The sequence below is a fragment of the Rhinopithecus roxellana genome, chromosome 7, assembly GCF_007565055.1.
Source record: "Rhinopithecus roxellana isolate Shanxi Qingling chromosome 7, ASM756505v1, whole genome shotgun sequence".
NCBI classification, from domain to species: Eukaryota; Metazoa; Chordata; class Mammalia; order Primates; family Cercopithecidae; genus Rhinopithecus; species Rhinopithecus roxellana.
This window is the reverse complement of record NC_044555.1, coordinates 95,771,350-95,793,280: the sequence shown is the minus strand read 5'-3', so window position 1 is coordinate 95,793,280 and position 21,931 is coordinate 95,771,350.

Sequence of the window (21,931 nt, the reverse complement as noted above, 5' to 3'; positions counted from 1 at the left end):
ATAACTCTGTTACCCAGGCTGGAATGCAGTGGCACAATCATGGCTCAATGCAGCCTTGACCTCCAGGGCTCAAGCAATTCTCCCACATCAGGCTCTGGAGTAGCTGGGACCACGGGGGAGATTGTCATGCTCAGGGTTTTTTTTTGTTTTGTTTTTTGTTTTTTCATAGAGAAGAGGTCTTACTATGTTGCCCAGGCTGGTCTCAAACTTGTGGGCTCAAGTGATCCTCCTGCCTCGGCCTCGAAAGTGCTGGGATTACAGATGCGAGGCCCTGGGCCTTGTCTTATTTTGCTCCTTTTAAAGTGAACACTAGGCCAGGCACAGTGGCTTATGCCTGTAATCCCAGCACTTTGGGAGGCCAAGGTGGGAGGATCGTTTGAGCTCAGGAGTTTAAGACCAACCTGGGAAACATAATAAGACCCCATATCTACAAAAAACTGTAAAAACTTAGCTGGGTGTGGTGACACACACCTATGGTCCCACCCTACTCCAGAGGCTAAGGTGGGTTGGTAGCTTGAGCCCATGAGGTTGAGACTGCAGTGAGCCATGATCACACCTGCACTCCAGCCTGGGCAACAGTGAGATCCTGTGTCATAAATAAACAAACAAACAAACAAACAGACCTATTTTTCCTCTACCTGCTTTTCCTCTACCTGCTTTTTTCTTTCTTTCTTTTTTTTTTTTTTTTTTTTTTTTTTTTTTTTTTTTTGAGACGGATCTTGCTCTGTCACCCCGGCTGCAGTGGCATGATCTCAGCTCACTGCAACTTCTGCCTCCCAGGTTCAAGCCATTCTCCTGCCTTGGCCTGCCAAGTAGCTGGGATTATAGGAACACACCAGCACGCCCAGCTAAATTTTCTATTTTTAGTAGAGACAGAGTTTGACCATGTTGGCCAGGCTGGTCTTGAACTCCTGACCTCAGGTGACCCTCCCGCCTCGGCCTCCCAAAGTGCTGGGATTACAGGCATGAGCCACTGTGCCCAGCCCTCTGGCTGATTTTATAATCTTATCTTTAACTTGGGTTTGAGCAATTTTACTATAATAGGCTTAGGTGTTTAGCTCCTTGTACTTATTCTGTTTGGGTGTCTCAATGTCTTTCATTAGTTTGGGAAAACTCTCAGCCATCATTTCCACAAATATTACTTGTGGTCTATTCTCTCTCTCCTCTTTTTCTACATCTGAAGCTACACATATGTTAGACCTTCTCTTTGCATTCTTTATGGTTCCTTCCTTGTTTAGTGTTTTTCATCTTTTGCGCATGCTTTATTCCGGTTATTTTTCTTCTGATCTTTCTGAGGAAAAATTTCACCAAATTTCAGTTCACCAAATTTTTCTTCAGCCAGGTTTAAACCTCCTGTGAGAGCACATCCATGAAATTCTTAATATTGTTTTTCATAATTTTCAATTCTAAAATATCCATTTTATTCTTCAAGTCTCATATCTTCTTAGTTTTTATTACTCTGCCCAAATTCTCAGTCTTGTGTCATAACCTCTTAAATATGATAAATGTAGTTATCTTAAAATTTGTGTGATGTATTTCATATTTCTGGATCACCTGTGGAGATGCTGCTATTGTCTATTTTTTCTGTTGATTTTTGTTCCCATTTATTTTTTTTCCATTGTGATTTTTACCGTATGTTAAACATTGCAATTAAAATTGGTTATAAAAATAATTCAGAGTTTAGGATAATGTTATCTTCCTCCAGAGAAAATTTACATTAGCTTCTGCCAAGCATTTGTGGAACATAACAATATAGAATCACTATATTACAATTTCAGTGACTCGTATTATTTGAAGCTGGGCTGCAATTCCTGCAAAATTTAGTCTAGTTCAAGGTTACCCTTACTTCTTTCGTGGAGCCTTCAGGACCCCTAACCAAAATATATGTGATTACTCATGTTTCCCGCTTCTTGGAAGCTCTTGAACTCTAAATTTTATCCTCCTAGACCCAATAGTCTTTCAATATTTCTGCTTTGTATATCTGCCTTGTCTTATAAAATTAGCAACATCCCGGGGGAGAGCATCCCCAAAATGGGAGCCCATATTTCTGAATTTCAGTCGTCTCCTTGGATCCAAGTTCAGTGTTTTTTCACTACCTTATTAACTCTCAGATGCACTGAAGATATTAAGAGATATTATTATTATTATTATTATTTTGTGGTTTAGTCCAACTTACTGATTCTGCAATTACCAGAAGCAGAAATCTTCAGTCAACATTTTGGTTCTACAGTCTTTAACATGAGCCGGCTACCAAGAATAACTTGATAACTTTCTCTTGTGAGAGACAGCAACTAAAACAAACGGAAGAGCTCAACTTTAAGTAAACAGACTATGCAATGTATTAGATAGGTTGCAGATTCAACTTCATGTAAATGGCAGGTTACTTTTCTCTCATTACTTCACCCTCAAAACAGCAAATATGAGACAGTAGAATAAGAATAAGATAGAATTAAAACTGATATTGTCTGGGCACAGCAACTCACGCTTGTAACCCCAGCACTTTGGAAGTCCAAGCCGGGCAGATCACTTAAGCCCAGGAGTTCGAGACGAGCCTGGGCAACATGGCAAAGCCTCATCTCTACCCACCCCCACAAAAATACAAAATTAGCTGGGCCTGGTGGTATGCACCTGTAGTCCTAGATACTGAGGAGGCTGAGGTGGGAGGATCACTTGAGCCCAGGAGGCAGAGGTTGCAATGAGCCGAGTCACGCCATTGCACTGCAGCCTGGGCAACAGAGAGAGACTCTGTCTCAAAACAAAACAAAAACAAAAACTGATACTGAAGCAAGGTAAAAATGAGAACACGTGGTAATCACTGCCCTGTAGGAATCATCAAATTCTGTTCAACATGATTGAGATAATTTCTATTGTTTAAATTTTATTTTAGATTCAGGGGGTACATGTGCAGGTTTGTTACATGGGCATATTGCATAATGCTTGAGTTTAGGTTTCTATCAAACCCATCGCCCAAATCGTGAACATGCTACCCAATAAATAGATTATCAACCCTTTCCTCCCTTCATCTTTCCCACTTGTCGAAGGGCCTGGTGTCTATTATTTCCATCTTTTTGTCCACGTATACCCATTGTTTAGCTCCCACTTATAAGTGAGAATGTGTGGTATTGGCTTTCTGCTTCTGTGTTAATTCACTTAGAATAATGGCCTCCAGCTGCATCTATGTTGCTGAAAATGCTATGATTTCATTCTTTTTTCTGGCTACATAATAGTTCATGCTATTACTTACAAAAACAAAGTTAAGTGTTAATTAGCCTTAGGCAAGTCCTTCAGGAAGTATTTCAGGAGAAAACATTGTTATCATAGGATATAAGAGCTCTATGCATATTACTGTCCCTGAAGACCTTCCAATGAACAAGATGTAGAGGTTGAAGACAATGATACTGATGGTCCTGACCCTGTGTAGGCCTAGGCTATTGTGTGTGTTTGTGTCTCTGTTTTTAAGAAAAAAGTTAAAAAATAAATCAAACTTTTTAACAATAGAAAAATGATTACAGAATAGGGATATAAACAAAAAATTGTACAGTTGTACAATGTGTTTGTTTTAAGCTATGTTATAACAAAAGAGAAAGTTAAAGTAGTAAAAGTTTATAAATTAAAAAAGTCACAGTAAGTTGCATTTATTATTGAAGAAAGAAAAATAATTTTAAAAAAATTTAGTGTAGCCTATATGAACAGTGTTTATAAAGCCCGTAGTAGTGTACAGTAATGTCCTAGGCCTTCACATTCACTCACCACTCATTCACTGACTCACCCAGAACGACTTCCAGTGCTACAAGCTCCATTCGTGGTAAGTACCTTATAGAGGTATAGCATTTTAAAAATCATTTATATTATATTTTCACTATATCTTTTCTATGTTTAGATGTGTTTAGATACACTAATACCATTGTGTTAGAACTGCGTACAGTATTCAGTACAGTAACATGCTATACAGGTTTGCCACCTAGAAGCAATAGGCTATACTGTATATCCTAGGTGTGAGGTAGGTTATAACATCTGCGTTTGTGTAAATGAATTCTATCATGTTTGCACAGTGACAAAATTGCCTAACAATGCATTTTCTCAGAAGACATCCCCATCAAGTGATACATTCCATTGTATAGATGAAATCTATACACTGTATAGGTAAAACAAATTTTCTCCCTTTATTTACCAATTAAAGGATATTTGAGTTGTTTTCAGTTTGGGGTAATCATAAAAAATAAACTGCTATAAATACATACGAGTTTTGTGTGAACGTAAGTTTTCATTATTTTGCCTAAATAGCTAGCAGTGGGATTGCTGGAATGTATTGTAAAGTGTCTGCTTAACTTTATAAAAAACTACCAAGATGTTTCCAAAATAGCTGTGACACTTTGCATTTCACTAGCAACGTATGAACGTTCTAGTTGCTCCTCATCTTCACCAACATTCCATGTGCCAGTATTTTTTTTTTAATATTTTGGCAATTCTCATAAGAGTGTAGTAGTATCTAATTGTAGTTTAAAATTGTGCTTCACTAATGACTAACATGCTGAGAATTTATTCATTTTTTTTTTGTCATATGCGTATCTTCTTAGGCATATAGTATCTGTTCAAACTTTTCACATCTTTTATATTTGAATTGTTCATTTTCTTTTCATTGAATTTTGAAAATGTTTTACATATTTTGAATACAAGTGTTTGATCAGATGTATGTTTCGCAAATGTTTTTTCCCAGTTCATGTCTTGCCTTTTCATTCTCTTAAAAGTGTCTTTCACAGAGCAGAAGATTAAATTTTGAAAAAGGCAAATCTATAAGGTTTTCTTTTATGGATCATGTGCTTAGTGTAATATGCAAGAAATTTTTGCCTAACTGAAAGTTAACAGAGATTTTCTTATATGTTTTCTTCTGCAAGTTTTGTAGGTTGAGGTTTTACATTTAGGTGTAACACGTATTTTGAGTTAATTTTTTTATAGGATGCAAGGTAAAGATCAAGAATAAAAAGTTCCCAGGGCCCAATGGCTTCACTGTTGAATTTCAAAAGAAATGTAAAGAAGAAGTAATACCAATCTTACTTAAACTTCACCAAAAAATAGAGGAGGTGGGAATACTTCCAAACACCTTGTATGAGGCCAGTATTATTACCCTGATACCAAAACCAGACAAAGACATGTCAAAAAAATTAAACTGCAGGCCAATATACCTGATAAACATTGATTCAAAAATCCTCACGAGAATACTAGCAAACAATTCAACAATAAATTAAAATGATCATTTGTCATGACCAAATGGGACTGATCCCAAGGATGCAAAGGTAGTTCAACATATGCAAATCAATCAATGTGATACATTGTATCAACAGAATGAATGACAAAAATCATACGATCATTTCAATTGATACTGAAAACGCATTTTATAAAATTCAACATCCCTTCATGATACAAACCCTCAAAAAACCAGGTATGGAAGGAACATACTCCAACACAATAAAAGCTACATACGACAGACCCACAGTATCATCTTGAATGAGGAAAAATTGAAAGCCTTTCCTCTAGGATCTGGAACAAGACTAAAATGCCCACTTTCACTACTCCTATGCAACATAGCACTGGAAGTCCTAGCTATAGCAATCAGACAAGACAAAGAAATAAAGGGCATTCAAAATGGAAAGAAAGAAGTCAAATTACTCTTGTTTGCAGATGATATGATCTCATATCTAGAAAAACCTAAAGAGTCCACCAAAAACTATTAAAAATGATAAGTAAATTGAGTAAAACTGCAGGCTACAAAATCAACATACAAAAATCAGTGGCGGAGGGTGGAGCAAGATGGCCTAATAGGAACAGCTCCAGTCTCCAACTCCCAGCGCGAGCGGCACAGAAGACCGGTGATTTCTGCATTTTCTACTGAGGTACTGGGGTCATCTCACAAGGGAGTGCCGGACAATCGGTGCTTGTCAGCTGCTGCAGCCCGACCAGCGAGAGCTGAAGCAGGGCGAGGCATCACCTCACCTGGGAAGCGCAAGGGGGAAGGGAATCCCTTTTCCTAGCCAGGTGAACTGAGACACACATCACCTGGAAAATTGGGTGACTCCCACCCCAATACTGTGCTTTAAGCAAACGGGCACACCAGGAGAATATATCCCACACCTGGCCGGGAGGGTCCCACGCCCACGGAGCCTCCCTCATTGCTAACACAGCAGTATGTGATCTAACCGCAAGGCAGCAGCGAGGCTGGGGGAGGGGCGCCCACCATTGCTGAGGCTTAAGTAGGTAAACAAAGCCACTGGGAAGCTCGAACTGGGTGGAGCTCACAGCAGCTCAAGGAAACTTGCCTGTCTCTGTAGACTCCACCTCTGGGGACAGGGCACAGTTAACAACAACAACAACAAAAGCAGCAGGAACCTCTGCAGACGCAAACGACTCTGTCTGACAGCTTTGAAGAGAGCAGTGGATCTCCCAACCCCTAAGTTGAGATCTGAGAAGGGAAAGACTGCCTGCTCAAGTGGGTCCCTCACCCCTGAGTAGCCTAACTGGGAGACATCCCCCACTAGGGGCAGTCTGACACCCAACACCTCACAGGGTGGAGTACACCCCTGAGAGGAAGCTTCAAAGGTAAGAATCAGACAGGTACACTCGCTGTTCAGCAATATTCTATCTTCTGCAACGTCTGCTGCTGATACCCAGGCAAACAGGGTCTGGAGTGGACCTCAAGCAATCTCCAACAGACCTACAGCTGAGGGTCCTGACTGTCAGAAGGAAAACTATCAAACAGGAAGGACACCTATACCAAAACCCCATCAGTACGTCACCATCATCAAAGACCAGAGGCAGATAAAACCACAAAGATGGGGAAAAAGCAGGGCAGAAAAGCTGGAAATTCAAAAAATAAGAGCGTATCTCCCCCTGCAAAGGAGCGCAGCCCATCACCAGCAACGGATCAAAGCTGGTCAGAGAATGACTTTGACGAGATGAGAGAAGAAGGCTTCAGTCCATCAAACTTCTCAGTGTTAAAGGAGGAATTACGTACCCAGCACAAAGAAACTAAAAATCTTGAAAAAAGAATGGAAGAATTGACAGCTAGACTAATTAATGCAGAGAAGGTCATAAACGAAATGACAGAGATGAAAACCATGACACGAGAAATACGTGACAAATGCACAAGCTTCAGTAACCGACTCAATCAACTGGAAGAAAGAGTATCAGCGATTGAGGATCAAATGAATGAAATGAAGCGAGAAGATAAACCAAAAGAAAAAAGAAGAAAAAGAAATGAACAAAGCCTGCAAGAAGTATGGGATCATGTAAAAAGACCAAATCTACGTCTGATTGGGGTGCCTGAAAGTGAGGGGGAAAATGGAACCACCTTGGAAAACACTCTTCAGGATATCATCCAGGAGAACGTCCCCAACCTAGTAGGGCAGGCCAACATTCAAATTCAGGAAATACAGAGAACGCCACAAAGATACTCCTCGAGAAGAGCAACTCCAAGACACATAATTGCCAGATTCACCAAAGCTGAAATGAAGGAAAAAATCTTAAGGGCAGCCAGAGAGAAAGGTCGGGTTACCCACAAAGGGAAGCCCATCAGACTAACAGCAGATCTCTCGGCAGAAACTCTCCAAGCCAGAAGAGAGTGGGGGCCAATATTCAACGTTCTTAAAGAAAAGAATTTTCAACCCAGAATTTCATATCCAGCCAAACTAAGTTTCATAAGTGAAGGAGAAATAAAATCCTTTACAGATAAGCAAATGCTTAGAGATTTTGTCACCACCAGGCCTGCCTTACAAGAGACCCTGAAGGAAGCCCTAAACATGGAAAGGAACAACCGGTACCAGCCATTGCAAAAACATGCCAAAATGTAAAGACCATCGAGGCTAGGAAGAAACTGCATCAACTAACGAGCAAAATAACCAGTTAATATCATAATGGCAGGATCAAGTTCACACATAACAATATTAACCTTAATTGTTAATGGACTAAATGCTCCAATTAAAAGACACAGACTGGCAAACTGGATAAAGAGTCAAGACCCATCAGTCGGCTGTATTCAGGAGACCCATTTCACATGCAGAGACATACATAGGCTCAAAATAAAGGGATGGAGGAAGATCTACCAAGCAAATGGAGAACAAAAAAAAGCAGGGGTTGCAATCCTAGTCTCTGATAAAACAGACTTTAAACCATCAAAGATCAAAAGAGACAAAGAAGGCCATTACATAATGGTAAAGGGATCAATTCAACAGGAAGAGCTAACTATCCTAAAAATATATGCACCCAATACAGGAGCACCCAGATTCATAAAGCAAGTCCTTAGAGACTTACAAAGAGACTTAGACTCCCATACAATAATAATGGGAGACTTCAACACTCCACTGTCAACATTAGACAGATCAACGAGACAGAAAGTTAACAAGGATATCCAGGAATTGAACTCATCTCTGCACCAAGTGGACCTAATAGACATCTATGGAACTCTCCACCCCAAATCAACACAATATACATTCTTCTCAGCACCACATCGCACTTATTCCAAAATTGACCACATAATTGGAAGTAAAGCACTCCTCAGCAAATGTACAAGAACAGAAATTATAACAAACTGTCTCTCAGACCACAGTGCAATCAAACTAGAGCTCAGGACTAAGAAACTCAATCAAAACCGCTCAACTACATGGAAACTGAACAACCTGCTCCTGAATGACTACTGGGTACATAACGAAATGAAGGCAGAAATAAAGATGTTCTTTGAAACCAATGAGAACAAAGATACAACATACCAGAATCTCTGGGACACATTTAAAGCAGTGTGTAGAGGGAAATTTATAGCACTAAATGCCCACAAGAGAAAGCTGGAAAGATCTAAAATTGACACTCTAACATCACAATTAAAAGAAATAGAGAGGCAAGAGCAAACACATTCAAAAGCTAGCAGAAGGCAAGAAATAACTAAGATCAGAGCAGAACTGAAGGAGATAGAGACACAAAAAACCCTCCAAAAAATCAATGAACCCAGGAGTTGGTTTTTTGAAAAGATCAACAAAATTGACAGACCGCTAGCAAGACTAATAAAGAAGAAAAGAGAGAGGAATCAAATAGACGCAATAAAAAATGATAAACGGGATATCAGCACCGACCCCACAGAAATACAAACTACCATCAGAGAATACTATAAACACCTCTACGCAAATCAACTAGAAAATCTAGAAGAAATGGATAATTTCCTGGACACTTACACTCTTCCAAGACTAAACCAGGAAGAAGTTGAATCCCTGAATAGACCAATAGCAGGCTCTGAAATTGAGGCAATAATTAATAGCCTACCAACCAAAAAAAGTCCAGGACTAGATGGATTCACAGCTGAATTCTACCAGAGGTACAAGGAGGAGCTGGTACCATTCCTTCTGAAACGATTCCAATCAATAGAAAAAGCGGGAATCCTCCCTAACTCATTTTATGAGGCCAACATCATCCTGATACCAAAGCCTGGCAGAGACACAACAAAAAAAGAGAATTTTAGACCAATATCCCTGATGAACATCGATGCAAAAATCCTCAATAAAATACTGGCAAACTGGATTCAGCAGCACATCAAAAAGCTTATCCACCATGATCCAGTGGGTTCATCCCTGGGATGCAAGGCTGGTTCAACATTCGCAAATCAATAAACGTAATCCAGCATATAAACAGAACCAAAGTCAAGAACCACATGATTATCTCAATAGATGCAGAAAAGGCTTTTGACAAAATTCAACAGCCCTTCACGCTAAAAACGCTCAATAAATTCGGTATTGATGGAACGTACCTCAAAATGATAAGAGCTATTTATGACAAACCTACAGCCAATATCATACTGAATGGGCAAAAACTGGAAAAATTCCCTTTGAAAACTGGCACAAGAGAGGGATGCCCTCTCTCACCACTCCTATTCAACATAGTGTTGGAAGTTCTGGCTAGGGCAATCAGGCAAGAGAAAGAAATCAAGGGTATCCAGTTAGGAAAAGAAGAAGTCAAATTGTCCCTGTTTGCAGATGACATGATTGTATATTTAGAAAACCCCATTGTCTCAGCCCAGAATCTCTTTAAGCTGATAAGCAACTTCAGCAAAGTCTCAGGATACAAAATGAATGTGCAAAAATCACAAGCATTCTTATACACCAGTAACAGAGAGCCAAATCATGAATGAACTTCCATTCACAATTGCTTCAAAGAGAATAAAATACCTAGGAATCCAACTTACAAGGGATGTAAAGGACCTCTTCAAGGAGAACTACAAACCACTGCTCAGTGAAATCAAAGAGGACACTAACAAATGGAAGAACATACCATGCTCATGGATAGGAAGAATCAATATCGTGAAAATGGCCATACTGCCCAAGGTAATTTATAGATTCAATGCCATCCCCATCAAGCTACCAATGAGTTTCTTCACAGAATTGGAAAAAACTCCTTTAAAGTTCATATGGAACCAAAAAAGAGCCCGCATTGCCAAGACAATCCTAAGTCAAAAGGACAAAGCTGGAGGCGTCACGCTACCTGACTTCAAACTATACTACAAGGCTACAGTAACCAAAACAGCATGGTACTGGTACCAAAACAGAGATATAGACCAATGGAACAGAACAGAGTCCTCAGAAATAATACCACACACCTACCGCCAGCTGGTCTTTGACAAACCTGAGAGAAACAAGAAATGGGGAAAGGATTCCCTATTTAATAAATGGTGCTGGGAAAATTGGCTAGCCATAAGTAGAAAGCTGAAACTGGATCCTTTCCTTACTCCTTATACGAAGATTAATTCAAGATGGATTAGAGACTTAAATGTTAGACCTAATACCATAAAAACCCTAGAAGAAAATCTAGTTAGTACCATTCAGGACATAGGCATGGGCAAGGACTTCATGTCTAAAACACCAAAAGCAACGGCAGCAAAAGCCAAAATTGACAAATGGGATCTAATTAAACTAAAGAGCTTCTGCACAGCAAAAGAAACTACCATCAGAGTGAACAGGCAACCTACAGAATGGGAGAAAATGTTTGCAATCTACTCATCTGACAAAGGGCTAATATCCAGAATCTACAAAGAACTCAAACAAATTTACAAGAAAAAAACAAACAACCCCATCAAAAAGTGGGCAAAGGATATGAACAGACATTTCTCAAAAGAACACATTCATACAGCCAACAGACACATGAAAAAATGCTCATCATCACTGGCCATCAGAGAAATGCAAATCAAAACCACAATGAGATACCATCTCACACCAGTTAGAATGGCAATCATTAAAAAGTCAGGCAACAACAGGTGCTGGAGAGGATGTGGAGAAATAGGAACACTTTTACACTGTTGGTGGGATTGTAAACTAGTTCAACCATTATGGAAAACAGTATGGCGATTCCTCAAGGATCTAGAACTAGATGTACCATATGACCCAGCCATCCCACTACTGGGTATATACCGAAAGGATTATAAATCATGCTGCTATAAAGACACATGCACACGTATGTTTATTGTGGCACTATTCACAATAGCAAAGACTTGGAATCAACCCAAATGTCCATCTGTGATAGACTGGATTAAGAAAATGTGGCACATATACACCATGGAATATTATGCAGCCATAAAAAAGGATGAGTTTGCATCCTTTGTAGGGACATGGATGCAGCTGGAAACCATCATTCTTAGCAAACTATCACAAGAACAGAAAACCAAACACCGCATGTTCTCACTCACAGCTGGGAACTGAACAATGAGATCACTTGGTCTCGGGAAGGGGAACATCACACATCGGGGCCTATCATGGGGAGGGGGGAGTGGGGAGAGATTGCCTTGGGAGTTATACCTGAGATAAATGACGAATTGATGGGTGCTGACGAGTTGATGGGTGCAGCACACCAACATGGCACAAGTATACATATGTAACAAACCTGCACGTTATGCACATGTACCCTAGAACTTAAAGTATAATAAAAAAAAATTAAAAAAAAATCAGTGGCATTTCTATATTCCAACAGCAAAGAATCTGAAAAAGACATAAAAAAGTAATCCCATTTTTAATAGCCACAAATAAAATAAAATACCTGGTAATGAACTTAACCAAAGAAGAGAAACATCTCAACAATGTAAACTGTAAAACACTGATGTAAGAATTTGAAGAGGACACAAAACAAATAAAAAGATATTCCATGTTCATGGATTGAAAGAATCAATATTGTTAAAATGTTTATATTACGAACAGACATTTCTCAAAAGAAGATATTCATACAGCCAACAGACACATGAAAAAATGCTCATCATCACTCGCCATCAGAGAAATGCAAATCAAAACCACAATGAGATACCATCTCACACCAGTTAGAATGGCAATCATTAAGAAGTCAGGAAACAACAGGTGTTGGAGAGGATGTGGAGAAATAGGAACACTTTTACACTGTTGGTGGGATTGTAAACTAGTTCAACCATTATGGAAAACAGTATGGCAATTCCTCAAGGATCTAGAACTAGATGTACCATATGACCCAGCCATCCCACTACTGGGTATATACCCAAAGGATTATAAATTATTCTACTACAAAGACACATGTACACGTATGTTTATTGCGGCACTATTCACAATAGCAAAGACTTGGAATCAACCCAAATGTCCATCTGTGACAGACTGGATTAAGAAAATGTGGCACATATACACCATGGAATACTATGCAGCCATAAAAAAAGGATGAGTTTGCGTCCTTTGTAGGGACATGGATGCAGCTGGAAACCATCATTCTCAGCAAACTATCACAAGAACAGAAAACCAAACACCGCATGTTCTCACTCATAGGTGGGAACTGAACAATGAGATCACTTGGACTCGGGAAGGGGAACATCACACACTGGGGCCTATTATGGGGAGGGGGGAGGGGGGAGGAGGGAGGGATTGCATTGGGGAGTTATACATGATATAAATGATGAATTGATGGGTGCTGACGAGTTGATGGGTGCAGCACACCAACATGGCATAAGTATACATATGTAACAAACCTGCACGTTATGCACATGTACCCTAGAACTTAAAGTATAATAAAAAAAAAAAAGTTTATATTACTTGAAGCAAACTACAGATTAGATGCAATCTCCATCGAAATACTAATGGCGTTCACAAAAATAGAAAAACTATTGTAAAATTTATATGGAACCACAAAAGACCTAGAATAGCCAAAGCTATCCTGAGCAAAAAGAATGAAATGGGAGGAATCACATTATGTGACTTCAAACTATACTACAGAGTTATAGTACCAAAGGTATGGTAATGTCACAAAAACAGATATAAACCAATGAAACAGAATGGAGAACCCAGAAATAAATCCATACATCTACAGTGAACTCATTTTTGACAAATTTGCCAAGAACACACGTTGGGGAAAGGACAGTATCTTTAATAAACGGAGCTGGGGAAACTAGATATCTATATGCAGAAGAATGATACTAGACACCTATCTCTAGCTATATATAAAAATGAAATTAAAATGGATTAAAGAGTTAAATCTAAGACCTCAAACTATGAAAGTACTACAAGGAAACATTGGGGAATATATCCAGGACATTCATCTGGGCAAAAATTTCTTGAGCAATACCCCACAAGTACAGGCAACCAAAGCAAAAATGGACAAACAGGATCACATCAAGTTGAAAAGCTTCTGCACAGCAAAGAAAACAACAAAGTGAAAAGACAACCCACAGAATGGGAGAAAACATGTGCAAACTACCCATCTGACAAGGGATTAATAACCAGAATATATAAAAAGAGCTCAAACAACTCCATAGCAAAAAATCAAATAATACAATTTAAAAATGGGCAAAAGATCTGAATAGACATTTCACAAAAGAAGACATACCAGTAGTAAATAGCTATGTGAGAAGATGTTCAACATCAGTGATCATCAGAGAAATGCAAATCGGAACTGCAATGAAGTATTGTCTCAGCCCAGTTAAAATGACTTATATCCAAAAGATAGGCAATAAGAAATGCTGGTGAGGATGTGGAGAACAGGGAACCCTTGTACACTGTTGGTGGGAATGTAAATTAGTACAACCACCATGGAGATCAGTTTGGAGTTTCCTCAAAACCTAAAAATAGTTCTACCATATGATACAGCAATCCCATGGTTAGGTATATACCCAAAAGAAAGGAAATCAGTCTGTTAAAGAGATATCTGCACTCCTATGTTTGTGGCAGCACTATTCACAACAGCCAAGATTTGAAAGCAACCTACCTGTCCTTCAACAGATGAATGGATACAAAAAATATTGTACTTATATACAATGGAGTACTATCTAGCCATAAAAAAAAGAAAAGGCAGGGCGCGGTGGCTCACGCCTGTAATCCCAGCACTTGGGGAGGCCGAGGTGGGCGGATCACGAGGTCAGGAGATCGAGACCATCCTGGCTAACACGGTGAAACCCCATCTCTACTAAAAATACCAAAAAATTAGCTGGGCATGGTGGCGGGCGCCTGTAGTCCCAGCTACTCGGGAGTCTGAGGCTGGAGAATAGCGTGAACCTGGGAGGCGGAGCTTGCAGTAAGCCAAGAATGCACCACTGCACTCCAGACTGGGAGACAGCGAGACTCCGTCTCAAAAAAAAAAAAAAAGAGCCTGTCATTTGCAACAACATGGATGGAACTAGAGTTCATTATGCTATGTGAAATAAGCCTGACACAGAAAGACAAAGTTTGCATGTTCTGACATGGGAGCTAATTTGCGGGAGCTAATAAAATTAGTTCTGTCTATCTCTATAAGCTGAAACTACTGAACTCATGGAGATAAGAGAGGAGAATCATGGTTACCAGATGCTACGAAGTGTAGTTGGGAGGCAGGTGAGTGCGGATGGTTAATGGGTGTAATAATATAGTTAGATAGAATGAATAGCATATAGTATTCGATAGCACAAGGGGATGAGTACAATAATAATGTATTGTACATTTTAAAATAGCTAGAAGAGTATAATTGGATTGTTTGTAACACAAATGATAAATGCTTGAGGTACTGGATACCTCATTTATCTTCATACGATCATTACACATTGTATGCCTGTATCAAAATGTCTCATATATCCCATAAATATATACACCTACATTGTGCCCACAACAAAATTTTAATAAAATAAAGCGTCAAGTTTTTTTTTATTTTGTTGTTGTTGTTTGCACATGGATTTTCAATTTTTTCAGCACCATTTGTTGAAAAGATTACTCTTTCTCGATTCAATTGCCTTTGCACCTTGTTTCTGGTCTCTATCTTTTGTCCGTTGATCCATATGTATGTTATTTCACAAATATCACACTGTCTTGATTACTATAAATTTATAGTGAATTTTGAATTCAGGATGTGAGTCCTCCTACTTAAATCTTTTTCAAAGTTGTTTTGGCTATTCTAATTTATTTCCTACATAAATTCTAGAAATTGACTTGTTGATATCTACAAAAGATCTCGCTAAGATTTTTATTGAAAATGCATTGAATCTATGGATAAGATTAGGGAGTTTCAACATATTAAGACTACTGAGTCTTTCAATCCATGAACATAAAATATTTTTCTATTTCTTTAGGTCTTCATCAGTCTTTTGTAGTTTCCAACGTGCAGATCATGCACATATTTTATTAGGTTTATACGTAATATTTCACAGGATTTGGTGCCATTGTATCACAGGTTTTCGGAACCTTTGTAGCTTCTTTGGCAATTCAATATCTTTAGAAACATGGGCTTCTGGACTCATTACTTCTTCTCAGTCTCAGGAGGGAGTAAGCACATACAATGATCTTTTCTAGAGCTAGTTTTTAATCCGATCTCTGATATTTTATTTATTAGTCTCTGTGTTTCTCCTTACTCTATTAGCTCAACCTAATGGTGGATACCAGGAGGTCATCTAAAATAAGTTTCAGTGGTAAGAAAATTCCCTTACTTTAATTTTTGCTAGATCCCATCATCAGGAAGAGAACTCTTAAATAGAGCCTCCTAAAAAAAATACTTGTGGCCAAAAATTTCTCTCCTTCTAATATTGTCATATTGATTATCACTGTTTCATTTTGTAATATTAAAAGTAATTGGTTTTTTTTCATCTCTGCATGTTCTGCAAGTAAAATTAGATTGTAAACTACAAGCATAGCTTGCCTCCTTTCTGGCTATCTCTGGATTGCACTGTCTCCCTTGTAAGAAAACTTAGTAGTTAAAAGCAGCACAAAGTACGAGATGCACCAACATTATGAATTTTCAAAAACCATTTCCTCTAATACTGAAGGCTCAATTAGCAGCATGTGGTCCGACTTGCAAGATATCCTAGGTGACTGTTACCTTTAACAAAGTGTACCAGCTTTCTGGTATGAAAAATCTGTCCTTGCCACCTGCTGTCTAACCACTTCCAGTTTTCCATGATGTTCAGAGGCAATGAATTTTCTCTTCCACATGCAGAGAGAATAATTATAACTAAAATCAATAACCCTGATATTAGAGAAGATATTGAACTATGAAATAATAGGATGCTATTTAAAAATAGAGAATAGAAAAAAAACTTTTCAAAGATGAAAAAATATGAAAGCAGAAATGGAATACTCAATAAGAATGGTGTAAAAGACCTGGAAAATAGGACAGCAAATAAAACTCAAGGACTTCCTGTGTCTGAATAAACTGAAAGCATGTTTAGAAAATAGGTGGAAAATATATGGTTGAATTAGTACTACTAACAAAAAATTCAATAGCCAAAAAAATATTAATTCCAAGAAGAATACAAAGTAATAGAGGAAATGGAAAATATCCTAGTATGTTACCTGGCTCTCCTGTTAATTGCATTTGCATAGTCAAAACAATGTAAACAGTATATCTGCAGTGCAAAAATGAAGGGACGGGAAGGGTGTATGTGTGTGGAGTGTGTATGAGTGTCTATGTATCTATGTGAAATAGAGCAAAATACTGATCTTTCATAGAGAGAAGTTAACAGATACCTAAACATGAACAGTCACGACATAACAATATAAACACTTAGTTTAGAAATAATGAGCTAAGAATCAAAGATAAAGGCATAAGAGATGAATATGGTTGCCTCCGGAGAGGAGGAAATGGGGGAAGAGGGCTGTTGTTTTTATAATAATCTTTGTAGAGCTACATAATTTTTAAAAACATGACCCCAAATGCAGCAAAAACAACAACATAAATATAAGCCTGCCAGGATGCTACGCATAAGTGTAATTCCAAATTAAATAAGCACTAGAGCTTCCCATTCCATGTTTTCCATGGGTGTTGATCATCGGCTACTATGGAGAGCCTGATGGCCTTTTGTAACATTTTTATTAATGTCTTCCTTTAGTCCCCTCACCTAACTTTAAGTGGCAAGACAGTATCTTGGCAAATGAAATGAAAAGGATAGATGAAAGCAGGTATGATCATCTTCAGAGAGGAAATAATAACCAAGGAGAACAGAGGAAACATTTCAAGGGCATTCTGAATATGAAAACTTCAAACAGTGTAGCATTGGATACCCAGCTGAGAAATAACAGTAGCAGAAGACACATCAGTTTGGTTTGTTTAGCTATCAGAGACTGAATGTCTGTTTCCAAACAAAGTTTCTAGGGTAACACAATAATAATCTGAAAAAAGGATTCTCATAAAGCTACAAATCACCTTCATGCGTGTTCTGCTTTTGTGCAACAGACTCCTATAGTCCCGCTTGAACATGAAGATACCTAAAACCATCATTTAATTCATATGATGTATGATAGCATTCATCATAAAAAAGTTTGATACTATATTTGGAACTAAGTAGTACAAAACTTCCTCCGTGGCTTTCAGGTGCCCCTTTTACCTATCTTTCTGCAACCTAATCTCCAGAGTTACACAGTAATTTTACAATTTTAAAAAAAATTTTAAAAATAAAATGATAATCATTAATTACCTAGTACATGAAGGTACTTAATAAATATTTGATAAAAAATGGAAAACAGACCTGGGAAAGTAGTGTGGAATTTGACCAAAAAATTAAATTGGTAGTATTTTTTAAAATACCAAATACATTTCAAGATTAGGGTGATAATAGGAATAATAATAGAGGAATATATGAGAATGATATAGTCATGCTGAAAATGACAAGGGCTAGGATTTATGTTCATATAGTTGTTTGTGTAAATAATATTAAAAATAACATCAAACTGTTCAAACATTCTGCTTCACTGATTACAGCTATATCAGTTCTGCCTTATCCTCTGAAACCCCCAGTGGATGCCTGAAACCATAGATAGTGCTGAACCCTCTATCTGCTGGGTTTTTTTCCTGTACATCCATACCTAGGACAAAATTTAAGTTATAAATTAGACAGAGTAAGAGATTAACAATAAGAACTCATGATAATATAGAACAATTATAACAAAATGCCAGCATCACTTATATTGCATGTTGGGGTTATTATTAAGTCAAATAAGGGTTACCTGAACACTAGCACTGCAATACCATGACAGTCACTCTTATCACCCAGATGGTTACTAAGTGACTAACAGGTGGGTAGAGTAGGCACTGCAGATATGCTGGACAAAGGAAGGATTCATGTACTGGAATGGATGGAGCGGGATAGCACAAGATTTTAACATGCTACTCAGAATGGTGTGAAATTTAAAACATAAATTATTTATTTCTGGAATTTTTCATTTGATAATTTCTGATTGTGGTTGACCACAGGTAACTGAAACTACAGAAAGCAAAACTACATGTAAGAGGGGACTACTATACAAAATCACATGTGTGTACACAAAAAGATGGGGAAAATGAAGTTACATAGAGTTTAATGTTCAATGGGTTCTATTTTCTGTAAAAATGTTTAAGTGCATAAGAACTCCACTAAATCTCTTCATGCCAAACACCTAGGAGTTAGCTTTGATTCACTCATGTCCCTCACAATCTAAATCCAATCCTGTTGCGAGTTCTGTAGACCTTACCTTCCAGATACATCCCAAGTTTGTGCAATTATCTCTACCTCCTCTACTAACACCATTGTCTAAGCCATCTTTATCTAGAGCACTAAAATATTCTTCTAGCTGATCTCTCAGCTTCCACTTTTGGCCACCTACAGTTCAAGTGGCATCCAGAGTCCCCTTTTAAAACATAATCCAGATAATCTCATTCTCCTGCTACAATCTCTCCAGAAGCTACCTGTTGCACTTTGAATAAACTCCAGCCTCTTTACCTGTCCTATAAACCCCTCCCTGATGTGGCCCCTGTATCTCTGATTATACTATGTTAAAGTAAACTGGCCTTCTTTTTGTTCCTCCAACATTCCAAGCTCATGAAGGCTTTTATACCTTTGTACTTTCTGTTCCTCTGCCTGGAATTCTTCTTCTGATCTTTGCATGGCTAGTTTCTTCTTGGCATTTGGGTCTCAGAGCAAAGTCTTCTCCTTTGGAAGAGACCTTCCCTGAATACCCAATATAGTCAAATTATCCATCACATCACCCATGTCCATTTTAATCACAGCATTTGTCACCACTTGATATTTTCTTTTTTTTAAATGTATTTGGCTACCCCCTTACTGGAATATAAACTAAACTCCATAAGAGAATAAAGACCTTATCTGTCTTATTCATTGCCGTATCTGCAGTACCTTAAACACTAGCTGGAACATATCTGAACTGTAATAAATGTTTTTGAATAAATGAATGGAAGAAAAAAGGGATGAAAACAAAATTGTAGTTTATTTTAAGATGTTCCATTGTTACATTTTTTGTTCTGAAAGCACAGTGAAACATTCTCTGTGGAAATGATTCAAAATAAGAAACAAACTGAACATACAGAAACCAGAGAGTATATATCTGTCCTCTTTCTCCCTGTCTCAGAAACATTAGAAACCACTGGGCCCTAACCTCTCATTTTTTAAAGAGTAAACTGAGATTAAATGGCCTACTTAAGATCACACAGCTAATATGTGGCAGAAATGGGACTAGAACCCATCTCCCCTGAGTTCCAGTAGAGTGCTTTTTCCATATCTTTCTTGTTACTAAAGATCAATATTGTGGTCATTATCAAATACTGGTTCCATTATGGCATAACAAAGGTCAAATGGCAGTCCAACTAGTTAGTGAGGAGACATGAAGGGTTAAAGAAAGTTTATTAATACTTATGAGTAGGTGGTATGCTATGGGGATGTACTTGAAATTGTAAAACAAAGATAAATCGTACATGTACAATTCTTATGAAAGAGGAACACTTAGCCAAAGCTGAATAAAGATCTCTAGAAATTAGAACCTGTATGCAGCAGTACAGTTGCTAAAAATAATTTGTAACACTGTAAACTATGACAATGATTAAATTTTAACATATGAGACTTGCAATTCAAAGAAAGATTATGGAGAGGAAATCAGTTCGTACTTCGAGTAACAGAAATATATTTCTCAAATATTATGTCATGCTATTATTTTAGGCATAAGCCTATAGTTCTAGTAAATTCAGTGAGTTTTAGTTGGTTTCGTTTAAATTTAGGGTAGGTAAGAATACCAAATTGAATTGAATTCAACTTAAATTGAATGTCTGTAGAATGAATGATATTTCAAGATTCCAAATCACGCCTGCTTTCAAATTTATAGTTAAATCATTTTAATTGTACAAACACCCTAAAAACTTACAATTAATGGCTATTACTGCCTCCAGATGGTATACATTACAAAACAAGAGGCTGTTATATCTATCTTCTAGCATATTCTTTCGAGTATAAAATGGATGAGACAAAGGAGTCACAAGCTGTCAGAACGTGACATGTATGCATTTGCAAATCAAGCAAAAGTATTAGGTGACTAACCAGAGTTATGCCACGCAGGGAGCATGAAAGCCAGACAACAGATTGTCCCTATCCTCAAGAAATATATAATCTTGTTGATGAGAAAAAATTATACTAAAACCCAATTATATTGTACACACATATACACAGACAAAATCATAGAAAACGAGTAAGCTTCAAGAAAAAAGCTTCCTGGATAAATATCAACTTGTACAATTAGATACTTTGAATAAGATTTCTCCGTTTACACGTCTCACTTTTTGCAGTACTCTCAGCTCTGATTCTATAACACCTTGAAGATTCCAGGGGAGTGCTGAACCATGTGACGAAAGTCTTCAGGTAGACCTTAATCTTTCAAGAAATCTTTTTAGGTAGACAAAGCACTTTGCTTCGTTGGGTTTTTTATTTTTTAATACTGAAAGCACCAATTTTATTTTCCAAGGGACACTTCCTTTCAGACGCAAATGTCAACCATTTCTTAAACAATGTATTCAAATGTTAACATTATTCCTTTCCGAATGCTAATTAGGAAAAAGAAAGAAAATGATTTACTTGTTTCTTAATTTTGAATCAGTGTGAAGTATTAATATGCGTCCCTCTTTGGACCAGATTTTGCCTTAAGGTTTCTTTTTTGTTTTATGTTGCAAAATATACAATACATACAGAAAAGTACATAAGTACATATATGCAGTTTAAATAATAACTATAAACTGAATGTCCAAGTAACTATGACTCAGGTTAAGAAATACAATCCTAGGTATTTTTAATGCAGTCACAGAAGAAAGAGAGCAGTTCACTATGAGAGTCTAAATTTCCTTGTTCCATGATCACAAATGAAAGTTTTCCCTCCTTATTTCTCTTTTGATTTCTTAGTCTCAAATCTCAAATCCTGAAAAAAATAAGCACTAATATTTTGCCTCCTAACTCCTGAACTCAAATCATATTCTTTATATAATAATTCATGGTCTTCCGTGATAATGAATTTAAGAAGAAGAAACAACATATAATTAATGGATAAAACATTTTAAACTTATGCTGCTGATATTTTTATAATTATAATTTAATGTCCTGTATTGCTGTCTTTTTAGATAAACCTTAAGTGAAAAATTTTGACAAAGAGGGATGATTAACAAGCCTAAAGAAAATGTATTCTCTAACATGACT